Source organism: Pseudopipra pipra, chromosome 6, assembly GCF_036250125.1.
Source record: "Pseudopipra pipra isolate bDixPip1 chromosome 6, bDixPip1.hap1, whole genome shotgun sequence".
Classification (NCBI taxonomy): domain Eukaryota; kingdom Metazoa; phylum Chordata; class Aves; order Passeriformes; family Pipridae; genus Pseudopipra; species Pseudopipra pipra.
The window spans coordinates 28,241,969-28,255,789 of record NC_087554.1 but is presented as its reverse complement, the minus strand read 5'-3'; the positions used below and the strand labels follow the sequence as shown (position 1 = coordinate 28,255,789).

Genomic DNA, 13,821 nt, shown 5'->3' with positions numbered 1-13,821 from the left:
CAAAATAGTAGCCACAGGTACTACTGGTAAAGTTTTTTTTCTTTCTTAACCATGGGTATCATTTGATGCAATTGTCTCAATAGACACTGCCTCAACCTTCAAGGAAAACTCTTCATATTACCATTAATTCATTTGCTCTTCCAAAATTCTGAATAGATAAGAGTAATAGGTCTATAACTATATAAATCAGTACAAAAAGAATATTCACAGGTGTTCACAAATTACCTAATATGTAAAGCAAATATAAATAATTGAATGTATAATGACTAGCTGTAGTCAAAGGCATAAAACCCATTCTCTTAATTTGCCCTAGTAAAGATTGAAAAGACAGGTTTCATAAGCTGGAGTTATTTCCTCTCTGTTACAAATGTTAGGCAATCAGTGCCTCCCATGAAGCACATCAGATATTGATAAGATTATAATTGCTTATCTCACTTTTCACTGGAGGGAAAAAAAACCAACAAAACCAACAACAACAAACACAAACACCACCAGTCTTCTGCGATTGTAAATCATATTGTTACAGCAAAGTGTATCTCTTCCTTGCAGACAGAACAAATGCATGTTGTACTTCACCTCTTTGGAGGTTGGAGCAAAATGATGACCAGTGTCTTGTGTTTCACAATACTTAATCGTGTAAAAGCAGCAGACAATGGCAGAAACGTCATCATCCGGCTACAGAAGCTAACATTGCGCAGGCCAGGGAGTGTGCTGTCTGCCCTGCTTTGGGAGACATTCTAACGTTGTTGGTTTTGATAATTGCCTCCTAAATAACATATAAGGTAGATAGGAATCCTGCTGAGCCAAAGAAAGCATAGTAACCACAAGGACAAAGCTGAAACACACTATAAGGTGCAAAATCTGTAGGAAAGGATGGTCGTATTTCCTAAACATACCAAATAGGATAAGAACAAAAACAAGGGAACTGGTAGGTACACCAACTAGTTTATAGACCTAAAATAGAAGCAGCACACTTAGACACCATGGTGTTTATAGAACTGTATGTTACTGTTTTATCTTACTGAGCAATAAAAGTTTTATGAAGTGTTTTGTAAAAATTTTGCCATTATACACTCACTCTTAGGTGTATAATCTAGTTCCTAGACTGTTCCTCACGTTACACAGTCCTTACATCTTCTCTGGAACCAGCCATCGTAATTTTTTCTTTTCAGTAGCAGCTTTTGCTATGCTTTTTAAGTTTTCTTTTTCTTTCTCCTTTTCTCAGCATTTGCTGATGCTACATGACAGCTGCACCTCCATCAGTTTTACGGTAACAAAACTTAATACATATACATTCCCTGTTACGTCGTTATTTTATTGCTACATTGAAGAAGGAAGGTTTCCTAGCTATCAGCATATAAAATCTCAGGTTTCTTTGGCTTGTACAGGCACATCTTGTAGTGTAACAGCATCAACTCATATCATTAATAAACTGGATTGCACTGAGTCAGAATTTGGATTAAAGACTATCCTTTACATACTTAGATTTGCAAAACTGGGCCACAGGCTCAGTAGGTGGCACTCTTTTCACCACGTCAGAGTAGAGCCAAGGTCCCATCCTCTTTCTAGCCCTCAGAAGCTGAACTATTGCTCCAGCATGATAGGAGACAATAAGGAGCTAGTAGTTCTCGCTGAAATTCAGTATAAAATGAAGGTCTTAACCACTGTAGCTAGTAAGAAAGTATTTACACCCTTTGTAATAGGAGTTTCAGATTCCGATAAGCCAAAAATTTCCACCTCATAATCACACTGAAATTTCCTCTAAAATTTCTGTTGGATGTGATATTTATTTTAAAAAACTAATGTCAGCATAAGCCAGTAATGAATAGCTGCAATGTTTATCCCATAAATATATTCAATGCTCAAGGGCAGGGCTGTCTCTAGACAAGGTAGAAAATGGACTGACAGGAACCACACGAAGTTCAACACAGACTAATATAAAGCCCTGCACTTTGACCAGACTAATCTTTTGCCATTGCACAGGCTGGGACTGACAGGCCACCCAGCACCACTGAATAAGAGCTGGGGATCCTGGTGGACAGTGGGTAAACACCAGACAGCAGTGAAGGCTCACAGCATCCTGGCTTGGATAAAGAAAAGCATAGCTAGGTCAAGGGAAATGGCTATTCCCCTTTACTCATCATTTGGTAGTCTGCATCTGGAATACTGTGTCCAGTTTTGGGCACCCCAATACAAAAAAGATGTTGATAAACTAGAGCCAGAAGGAAGCCAAGATGCTGAGGTGCTGGCAGATGTTCTATGAAAGGAGAGGCTGATGGAAGCCGGAGTTGTCTACTGTGGCAGGAACAGGTAAAAGAGACTTAATACTAGTCTTCTAGTAGATGCAAGATTAGATCTTTTCCTACAAGAGAAGACAAAACAAGGCCCTTTGTTGAGGTACGCAGTGAGAGAAAGACAATTATTATAAATTGAAACAGTGGCAATTTCAGCAGCTAGTGAGGATAGTGAAGCAATGAGCAATGCAGTCTGATTTCAGCGTTGACCCTGCTTTGAGCAGCAGGTTGAACTGGTGACCTCCCAAAATCCCCTCCAACCTGAGTGATAGTGTGATTCAAGAAGCAAATCCCCTTATCTCATGTAAGAGAAGAATTAATTAAAAAATAGTAAAATAGTTTGAAAAATCATCATAGGAAATACAAGTGATTGTGTGTGTTTCAGGTTTGTTGGGCTTTAGTTTTGAGTTTGTCAATTTAGAAGACCATCAGCCTAAATACAAAGAAGCCCATTCCCTCATAGCCACCATTTTCCAGCACTATTACAGGAGAAAATGTTTATAAAAATGTTTTTTATACAAGATAAATTACTCTTTACTACAGAGAAATTTGAATTTCCCCAATATCAATGTCTATCTCCCATCTCTGTCAGAATTAAAATTAATTACACAAGATTTACATTTGAAATATTATTCTAGGGTACAACTTCTCTTGGGAAACTTGATGCAGACAGAGATAGAATGTTCAGAAAGAAGAGGTTTGCCTTTTCAAAAAGAGTTTTCAAAATGAAAAAAAACCCTTGCACATTTATTTGACTCTTCATATCTGAATTTAAAATTAAAACACTGAGTTTACTTCACTAACTTGAGCAAGAGTCAGCTTCTTTGACCAACTTAGGAAGAAAACACATGTATTTACTTATAAAGCATGTGTGTGTAAATACAAATGTATACACGTCCACACACACTATCATGAACTGGCTCCCTGAGAACCAGGATTATACCTTTGTTACATGAGGGAAAGGGAGAGACACTGTGGTTTAGAGAAGAAACCACATGTAAAACAAAATTATTCACATTGCTTAAATGCTGCTGAAAGAAGCTCAGACACTGGGGTGAGAAAGACAGTGCAAGAATCTATGAAGTATCAAATTATATGGCATGCTGAAAAACAGAACTATTGACCTTTCTTCCTAATTTTGCTAGCTTGTGAAGCCTTAAAAACTTTACAGTCCTTTCTGCATTTGCTATCACTTTTCCCAGAATCCCACATTATTTGTATACAAACAATAGTCTGTGGTAACACTGTTCACTGTTCATTACAACTGAGAAAAATACAATATTTGAAGAAGCTAAGTGGTGAGCTGAAGGCCACAGAGGGGTTCAATAGCTGAGTTTTGGTTAGCTCCAAATGCTCAAGTGCACATGTAAACTCATCTGTTACACTATACTTTTCCTGTATTTTAGGAGCTCGGAATGCAGATTGTACTAAACTACAACATGTCTTCTCATCTAAGTGTCAATATTCTACACATACAATTATAGGATACCAAATGTTTCTTGCTCTTCAACTGACTGAACAATGACACAAGTTCTTCTGAAAATTAGGTTCAAATAACCTTAAGCAGGATGACGTTAAAAAAACAACCAGACAAACAAACAAAAAACCACTTAAAATAAGACCATTTTTTAAAAAGCTGGCTGCAAACTTCATCTAATTATTTCTTAAGTATTTAGAGATTTTATTTTCTTATCCACTGTGTGAGAGGAACTGTTAGAAGATGAACTAATTAATATACATAGTATTCTATATTAGAATTCTGAAAATGTTAAGCACTGTAAAGTAATTAGCTCTATTTAGCTATTTATCATTAAAATTTAGATAATATAAATAATAATACTACTACTTCAGAAAAAGTACATGGACTAATAGATCTCAGCAAGATCAAGAATACTTCAGATCGGTGGAAGTACTCCTGAAAAATATGGTGGGCAAGAATTATCAAGAACTGGTGGGCATATGCATATTTTAAATTCTAATACATATTTTTAATGCTAGAATCATTAAATGGTTTGATGACTACTATTATAGCAGATTTCTTTCTGGAATTTACCTCTCATTATGCATTACAAGAGTGCAACACGTCTTAAAGGAACACACTCTGCTACTACAGGCCACATCCAAGAGCCTTAGCTTAAAGCAGCTCCCAAGAAAATATGGCAGAAGGCCCCACTGAGGCTTGTTTTGGCAGGTGACTTCCAGTAAAGCTTATTCTGTCTCTTCTTCCCCAAGATAACCAGCTGTGCTTTCTTTAGGTTGGCTTTGATCCCAGGCAGAGAAACCCCCTAGAAGCACTCAGAGTCCCAACAAACAAAAGAAAAAGAAATATTGACAGCATGTACTGTGGAGTAAAGTCACAGCTTGGTTGAATTTAGTGTAATAACAGAAATAAAGACTGGAATTTGAAACAATGAGCTGGAATATTTTTCTTTTTATAACATTAATGCTATTTACTAGGTATTAGTTTTACAGATGACAATCCAGTCTGTTCCTTTAATAGTCTGAGTAGACCAATTTTTTATTGAAGCACACAGAAGTTAATGAATTTGATCATTAGTCTATTTAATAATATGAAAATATTATTTGCCCCATTGACATCAAGAAACTACTCATAACTAATGGTGTATTGTATATAAAGATTTGCAGGATTCTGGAATATTTCTATTATGTCTTATTTTTATGTGCAATTTTTATATATCCATTTATGTATGTGCATATGTAGAAGAGCATCCTTAAAATCATCTCTTAATCAACCAGGAACTTCTGAGGTTCGGTAGCTGATACATTACAAGTAGCAATCTCAAAACCCATTTCAAATCATTTGACACAATCATTCAAGGAGCTTTCAGCACAAACAGATTTTAGTGGCAATGACTCAGTACCATGGCAATTACATATGCAGTATGTTTCAAATCTAGGACCACCAGGGGAATCAAAAAGCAAGCATTTGCTAACATCAGGTTCCACAGGTAGCACATGGTACTCTGTCTCATGAGGACTCATTCCTGTTCCATCCCATAAATAAATGGTAGAAGGGCAGGGAGACATAAATCAATCATAGCGGGAGACACAAACATGCAAGATATATATGACATGCATGTACCGAATAATCTGCAACCACTTAGTTATGCACCTTGATGACGTTATCTGTCCCTCTACTCTTTAATCCTTCTTTACTGACACTCCGTGCCCACCTGTGCTGGCAGTTTGCATTGGTGCAAGCCAGGCTGCAGAGCTTTTCCTGTCATCACTGTTATGCTGCAGTGTATTTGGTGAATTGCTGTGCAGTTTTTATTCTTCTTGAATTTGTGTGCAAGTTGCATCATACTGATTTCCAGGCCTGGACTCCAGAAGTATTTTGGCAATCCTCCAGATGCCTTTCAATACCAAGTTGTGACCTATCCCAACTAGCTGGTCTGCTTGTCTCTGTGATCTCTGATTATTCCTTAGTTCTCTTATAAAGTACATAGCATGTACTTGCCATTATAAGGAAAATTAATTCACTTACTCTCGGTGTGTTTATCACCACAAATGTCATTATGGATATTCCTCTTTTTTGTCTCTCCTTCTCTTTTTTTAATAGAAACCTGCTAATTTTTTTTTCTTGTCAACAGGAACCTCAAAAGCCTTGTACTCATAGTACAGTCTAGAACTAGACCTATTTATCAATATCTACATAGGGCATAAAATGCAATTTCAAAGCAACAGCCCTAGCTAGGATGTGGTATTCCAAGGCAGAAATATGGGTGTGGTTATACTGGTATATTGTCCACTGAGCATTTGCACATTATTAGTGTATTTCTGTTAGTCAACAGAAACACATACCTTCATGCTGCCACAAGATTGCTAGCCTGAAGAAAACAGGGAGCAGCAGTTCAAACAGGCAGCAAGGATGTCTTTCATCAATGCATCTCAGACATTTTGCAAGTACCCTCAAAACCCTCCCCTGCTATAAACTAAGCATGATCTTTCCTCTCTTGCAAATGCATGCTCCTCCCTCATCTCCCCGTGCCCCTGCTCCTGCAGAGACTTGTCTGGTTCCTTGAAGCCACAGTGGACTGAGAAAGCAAAGGATATGAGCTGCAGGAGGACAGTGTAACTGAGATCTGCAGTAGAACAGACAGGAATACATATGACCTACAAAGGCAGGAATTGAAAAAATATTCAAATACCAAGCAAAACCACTTGCTCGAGTGTTCTGTCTCTGCTGGATTCACCATAGCCTCTGTTTATTAGATACTTGTAAGTTAGTTTATTTGCTCTTTCCTCATATGTATGAGAGAGGCATCCTCTGATATCACCACTGCCTCAAGCAATAAAAAAAGCAAACACTATCTTGCTTTCAGCAGAATCTCCTCCCCACAAGAAGTGCTCTGAATATGCTTATGTTGTCTTCATGGTGCCACTCTAACAAGAAACAGCAGCAAATCCATTGTCCACCAGCAATCACTGTAGAAGCATGACATTGGGCTTTACATATCAAAGTGCATCACAGAATAGATGGAGAAAACCTATCTCTTCTAGAGTTTCTCAAGAATGGGAAGTGGTTCAGGAAAATCACATCCAAAATCTGCAAGGGGAAAAAACAGCCCAATTAAGAAAAAAACCAAAACAACAAAAAATCCCACCCCCCCAAAACAAACCAACAAAAAGCCCACCACAGACAACCCTCAAACCTCCTCTTATCTTGAAACTATGTATAGTAAGAAAAGTTATAGGATCATAATTCGTAATATCTGCACTAGTAAGAAAACAATGTTACTGCTATTCAATTCAGGTAACTATAACAGCTGGGTGTTCAGGGATTTTTTCCTTTTCTGAAAGATTAGTGGAGGCTCTTGAAAGATGCAGATTGGCTAAGGAGCAGAAGACATTATCAGAGGTTCAGAGCAACAGAGGGGACAAGAAAGAGGACTTCCTAACAACAAAACACTGTCACAATTCATTATGACAGATGACTTCCTAATTGCAGGGTGGAACTTTGCTGCATAGGGGGCACACACAAAAATGAACAGGGACATAAAAGAATCAGGTAATGGAGTTAAACAGGAACATATTTTTGGAGAGCATTGGTTTTAAAAATTGAACTCTCTCCTACTGTGTGCACTTCAGAGTCATCAGCTGTGATACAAGTATCACCAGCAGACCCTCAGCCACAATTCTTCCAGTTTGTTCCAGAAAACAGCATCCTGATTACATTTCTCTGACATCCAAGCAAAATTCTGTAATGCCATTTCAGCTTCCAAAAAGTAGTGCTGGGAACTGTGAGAAGAGACTAATTGTAGAAATAGTGTCACAAGTTTACTTGGACAGCTCCTTGATTTGTAGACCTGATATCTCCAATTAGTCATGTATTGCTATAATTAAAATATCCAACATTTTTGCCAGAACTAAGATACAGCCTATTTATTCCTGTCAATTTTCATTCACCATTCTACCTTAAATTAATGCAATTTGCAGTGTTTGTAAAACCATTACCCACTAAGTGGCCTAGAGGAGTATCCTGTTACTACTATCTTGCATGGCACATCACAGAAAGCTGCACAAAGTATCTGTATCAAAATCAATAGTTCTGACTGGCAAAGTGTGTCTATAGAGCAAAGCTTCTTTACCATCACAAAAATTGTAAGCAACAGAGCAAATCCAGATCCTGCCTATGCCCTTTGGCCAGTCAGAACCCAGATGAAAGTTTTGAAATGATGACAAAGAAAGATGGGTTGGGGCATTCCCAACCATTAAACATCAGAAAAACAAATTATCATTAAAAGTAGCAATTGCTTCTTATCTGTATTCTTACCTGTACAGATGAAGCTCACTTTGTGATTAACCCAGCAATTAGCACCAGAAGACGTTAGTCTCTTATGACAGCTAAGCGTCCACCTGCAAAACTTTCCCACAAATATCTCTGCCTCAAGCTAATGCTCAGTCCACCAGGGATACATTGTTGGATACATTGCAGGAAATGCATAAATATGAACTGCAAAAGCAGAAACAATTCAGAAGTGGATGGCATAACTTGAGTCAGCTGATAACTTGCTTTCCCCAGCAGTCTACCCTTTCTAACATTTTAAGCTAACAGGTAGCTGAGCTGCTCATAAATCACCTTTAAACTGCACTCCATGACATGGGATGTCACTCTGAAGTGATGGCAGCTGAATAGCTCAATTCAACCTCAGCAGCTTTCTCAAGCTAAATTTTTCCATTCATATATTGCATCACTTACACTGATTCAAATAGTCACTGCAAATGGCTGTAATGACCTATGGTGTTACTGTCCTCTGCTGAAGTTATTGCATCCACAGCTCAGCTGCCAGAATGAATCATCAGCAAACTCTTAAGCCGTTTCATGCAAACATACATGGATTAGCTCAAACTACACTCAGCAGCACTTCAGGCTGTTGGCTGACATTTCATCGCGTGAACAAGGGAGGTTTCTCATTGTCTGGTCTTCTGGCTCAGCAAAGAGGGCACGAAACTTAACTGAAGACTGGTAAACAAATAGTTTAGAAAATCAGAAATATCAAGTCTACCACAGAAAATTTTGCAATAGTCTTTCCTACCGCAGCCTGAAACAGTGTTTTAGAATTTGTAGGACAAGTGAACTGATTTTGTTACCCAAGAACACGGGGTTCACAGAGCTCTTCCACAAGGCTCCTTTGTAAATGGAGAAACACACCTTCTCTCGATACCTCCATCAACATTTCATCACTTCTCCAAAGAACAGTTTAAAAAATGTTTCTCTAACTTTCTGCACCCTTGGAAAAAATGCTTCCCCACAGCAGAAGATGACATCTTATTTTCCTATCATAAAAGAGACTTGTTACATCAAAAAGAAAGATTTAAATTGTGCTGGATTTGAGTAATCTAATTGATCATTCCTATGCACAGAATCCATGAAGGATGTTTCCTGAGAGACCTCATAAACCGCTTCGCTCCCTAACACACATAGGCTAAAGTGTCTGCTGTCATTTAAAGCTCATGCAAACCCCAGAGGATTTTGATTGCCAAAACCCACCTGCACTTCAATTACATAAGCAACATCTGTATTATTCATCTAGACAGATTTAAAGACTACTTATTATAGTGACATTTATTAAAAATAACAAAGAAAGGGCACACATCTGCCAAGAGCGAGTTACCCATGAACATGGCAATGTGTAAAAGGTGAATTATTATGATGTAGACTCATCAAAATGACCCATGAGCCCAGCAAATCTTGGAAAATGAACAGGATTACTTTATACTTTAAAAACATCTAAGCCTCACAGTATAGGCAGAACATGTAACTTTGTTTCTATATTAAGGGCAGGTAAACAGGAACAAAAAGGTAATTTGGAGTCAGACAGTCAGTTAAAGAAGGCAAAAAAAAAGAAATCCTTGAGACTTTGATTTTTGACTTCTATTTTAACTATTGCTTTTGGCTTCACTAAAATTGATGGCAATATGATTTTTACCACTGAACAAGGCAGCTGTTTCACTTTTACAGTTTGTCCAAGTTTACACATGATTTTGCGAGGTAATGACTTTGTATCCATGAGCCTTTTTTGGTTTTTGTTTCCTCTTTGTTCTAAAAGGATCAAATGGGACTAATTTTTTATCCCACTAGGTGACCAAGAAATGTTTTTACTTTCTCAAATTTGCCTAAAGTTGGTCAGAGAATACCTTGAGGATCTGTTCAGTGAAGTAAGGCTCAACTGAATGACATTCCCTATTTGGGTAGGCAGCAATAGTTTGTTGGCAATTACCTCAACCATCTCCCAGCTCAAACACATCTTCCATTTCATCTCTGCCCCATCTCTGATTGACTTTAAAATTATGACATCCAGATTGGTGTAGTCTTGTTTATAAGTGGTAACAACCCTTAATATCTGTTATGTAACAACTATTCTAAAATGGCCTGCTTGCGTAGACAGTTTTATTTCACATAAGGGGTGAATTTGTGTGTTTGAATCTGAGGTGAATCAAGCTGAACCACAAAAAGGGATTTTTAGAGCAGAAAATGTATCCAGACGGCAAGTCAGTGCAGAATAGCTACTGCAGTGTAAGTACACACCTAAGCTTATTTTATAATAGCTTCACTTAACAATTACTTAACAAAAGAGACAAGGGGGAGGTGAGCGTGACCAGAAGGGTTAAACAGCAAAATGCAGATGATTGCTGTAACTACCTTCCAGGATAACCTTGTTCATGGAGGAAACACAGCCAGTCTGCTAGGCAAGAGAATGTAGGGTTGTACAGAACTTTTGAAATACTATTTAATGTGTTTGGGTTTAGGGTTTTGGGGTTTTTTTTTGGTATTTTTATAAAATACCTAAAGTTGTATTGTGGTCATATAATACAGAGGAAAAAGATAGGTACATGTGCCCATATAGAGCATACCTTTTCCCTTTCCCCATTTTTCTTTCAATTATTACTAGTTATTGAGATACACAACTTCTAAATTAACAGGGTGCTCTCCAGTAATACATTCATCATTTTCCTGTTTGCTCATGTAGTGACACATAATATTGTTTTCTGAAATAATTATTTCTGTAATAATTGTGCTGCTTTTTTCTTGCACAAGTATGAGGCAAGTCAGTGCTCATTCATTTGAATGCAGGCCTCCTACATGCAAGATATGCCCATCCGAAACTATGAAGACATATTCAACTCTGAAGACCTGCTGTCAGTGCATTGCAATCACAATAAGTTGACCTGTCATTAGATCAACTGATTCAAGTTGAGGAAAAAAAAAAGTGTGGAGGTATAAATGCTCTTATTAAGACTTAATTTTTCACCCCCTAGACCATCTCAGTTCCAATTATGTCATTTTAACTAATGTGAAATGCAAAGTTTTATATATTATGGTGGCACAAATAAAAATCATTAACTTACACCTATATTGCAGCGCTATGGGTAAAGCTACAACAGAAAGGCTTTGCCTGCCTTTATGTGAGAGGCAGAGTACAAAGTCATTGGGATCATTAGTCAGAGCTTTTCCAGTCTTAAGTGGTCACTCCAAGCTTTGCAGTAATTGCCACCGACTCAGTGGCCACTTCACAGACCTGTTTGCCCTTCCAGCATGGTGAGTCACTATGACATAGGGCATACACATAGGAATCCTGTCAGGCAGTGCCAGGACCTGAGCCCCATCCCAGGAAAGTTATAGCTCTTCCTGCAGCCTCTTTTTTAAAGAAAAAGCGTGTATATAGTAAACACATTATATTGCACACAACAGCAATTTTACTGGAATTTTAGGAATGGCTATAAACAGCCCTATATCACAGCAATGAACAGAATCTCATCCACTGGAATATGCAAGGAGCAAACATCTCCTGGTGTTAACTGTGCTCTCAAAGAAAAAACCCTCACAAACCCACACAAACTCTAAGCGCCTTTTCTCAGTGACTCAGTTTAATAAATTGAAGTGCTAGGTCCTGCACTTAGGTCACAACCACCCCATGCAGCACTACGGGCTTAGGGAAGAGTGGCTGGAAAATGCCCAGTGGAAAAGTACCTGGGGTGCTGGTCGACAGCAGCTGAACAGAAGCCAGCAGTGTGCCCAGGTGGCCAAGAAGGCCAATGGCATCCTGGCCTGTACCAGAAAAAGCGTGGCCAGCAGGACCCGGGCAGTGACTGCTCCCCTGTACTCGGCACTGGTGAGGGCACACCTCGAGTACTGTTTGTACTGGCTCCCTCTCTGCAACAAGGACATTGAGGTGCTGAAGTGAGTCTAGAGAAGGGCAACAGAGCTGGTGAAGGGCCTTATGAGAAGCAGCTGAGGGAGCTGGGCTTGTTTAGCCTGGAGAAAAGGAGGCTCAAGGTGTAGTGAGGTGGGGGTTGGCCTCTTCTCCCAGGCAACAAGTGACTGGATGAGAGGACATAGTCTCAAGTTGCACCAAGGTAGGCTCAGGTTGACATCAGGAAGAATTTCTTCACGGACAGAGTTGTCAGGTATTGGAACAGACTTCCCAAGGAGGTAGTGGAGTCACCATTCCTGGAGGTGTTCAAGAAACGACTGGACGTGGCACTTAGTGCCATGGTCTAGTTGACAAGGTGTAGATCTGTCAAAGGTTGGACTCGATAATCTTGGAGGCCTTTTCCAGCCGTAATGATTCAATATGATTGTGTGTGATTCTGCGATTCAGACGATGAGCCGCCATCCCCCCACAGCTCTGCGCGCCCGCCGGGCCGGGCTGGGCCATCGCCGCTTTAAGGGGGTGTCCCAGCGTTTCCCTGTTTAAGGCCCGCGCGCGCGCGGCGGGCCCGGGGTGGGGCCGGTTGTTGTCGGGCGGTCGGGGCGGCTCAAGGTGAGCGGGAACCTCGGGGGTCCCGGGGGATGGAGCCGTGCCGAGGGTCCGCCGGGGGGGAGATCGGCAGAGTCCACTCGGTCCTCCTTCCCGGGAGTCGTTTCGTCAGGGGTTAGCGCCTCCTCGCTGCGGGGCAGGCGGGGACACAGGTGTGGCGCTTGGAAGAGGCTGCTGGGATTGCCCGATCCCTGGAACGAGAGCGGGAATGGAGCTTTACTGAGCTCCGGGATGCCGGGGCGGTGGAGCGATCACGGAGGAGAGGAGCCCACGGCACCTCCAGATGAGCCCGTAGGACCGAACCCCCTGCGCTGCCTCTCGCCCCTCTCGGTTTCCCTCTCCGGGGCTGTTCTGTCCGCAGCTTCTGACACTGATCACGACCTGCCTGCAGGGGCTCCTCCACCTTTGGCAGCAGTGATTTCTAACGTGGTCTTTAGGCATACCTGGGAAAGTGGATAATCAGTGCGCTCTCTGGGATTGCTCTAACGTGGGAGCCTGCATACTGCATCATAGGTTTCCCCCCAAAAAATCCCGTCAGGTGATGCACCTGCCTTTCTGGGAACAGTCTACATTCCTTATGTGAAATTCTGCTAAGAAAAAAATAGGCCTTGTGTATATATACTATATAAATATATGGTATTTTAAAATAATTTTCAGCAACTCCAATACAACTATTTATATATTAAAAAAAACCCCTAAGATGCAGTACCTGAGCACTTTTAGTTTTGGGTTTTTTTGGCACCTAAATATGAAAAAGTAAAGTTTATATAGTCCTATTGTATGTAGATATGAATGTGTATACTTACTGGAACTTTTGCTCTGTATGTCAGTGAAATCTGATAAAAAGCTCAAAAATATTAGGCTTCTTGGAATATATATAAAAAAAAAGATGGCTGGATCAAGATCCTACTACTGTGGTCATTCTTTCTTTTTCATCTGCTTCTTTCTTGGAGGAAAGACTGCATCTTTCCTCAGCCCTTAACAGTGTGTCAGAAAGCCCACATGAAGAAAACACTGTGGGAGGAACTTCACACCAGAGAATTCAGTGATAAGACATAGAACATTAGGAAATCTGGATTTATTAGTTCAGTTCATGAAAGTACTCAACCTTTTTATGGCATGTGCTTTTCTCCGTTCATGACAGTCAGTATTGATTCTGGCTTGTGATTAATTAATATTCATCAAATGTAGAGCTCCTTAGGGATGTGGTGAAGACTTTGGTACTTAATCCACTACATTTT

The 13,821-nt window shown here is 39.9% G+C and overlaps 1 protein-coding gene across 9 annotated transcripts in view; it reads left to right on the top strand.

Moving 5' to 3' along the window:
* The first annotated feature begins 12,511 nt into the window (after window positions 1–12,511).
* The window catches only part of PTGR2 (prostaglandin reductase 2), a 34,988-nt gene continuing 33,678 nt past the window's right edge, over window positions 12,512–13,821 (top strand). For 8 of the 9 annotated variants that reach the window (XR_010431286.1, XR_010431285.1, XR_010431282.1 and 5 more), the window contains exon 1: window positions 12,514–12,583. The gene's annotated coding sequence lies outside the window, so the exon portion shown is untranslated. Of the gene's footprint in view, window positions 12,584–13,821 lie in introns of all 9 variants that reach the window. The other variant, XR_010431287.1, reaches the window with a different exon arrangement.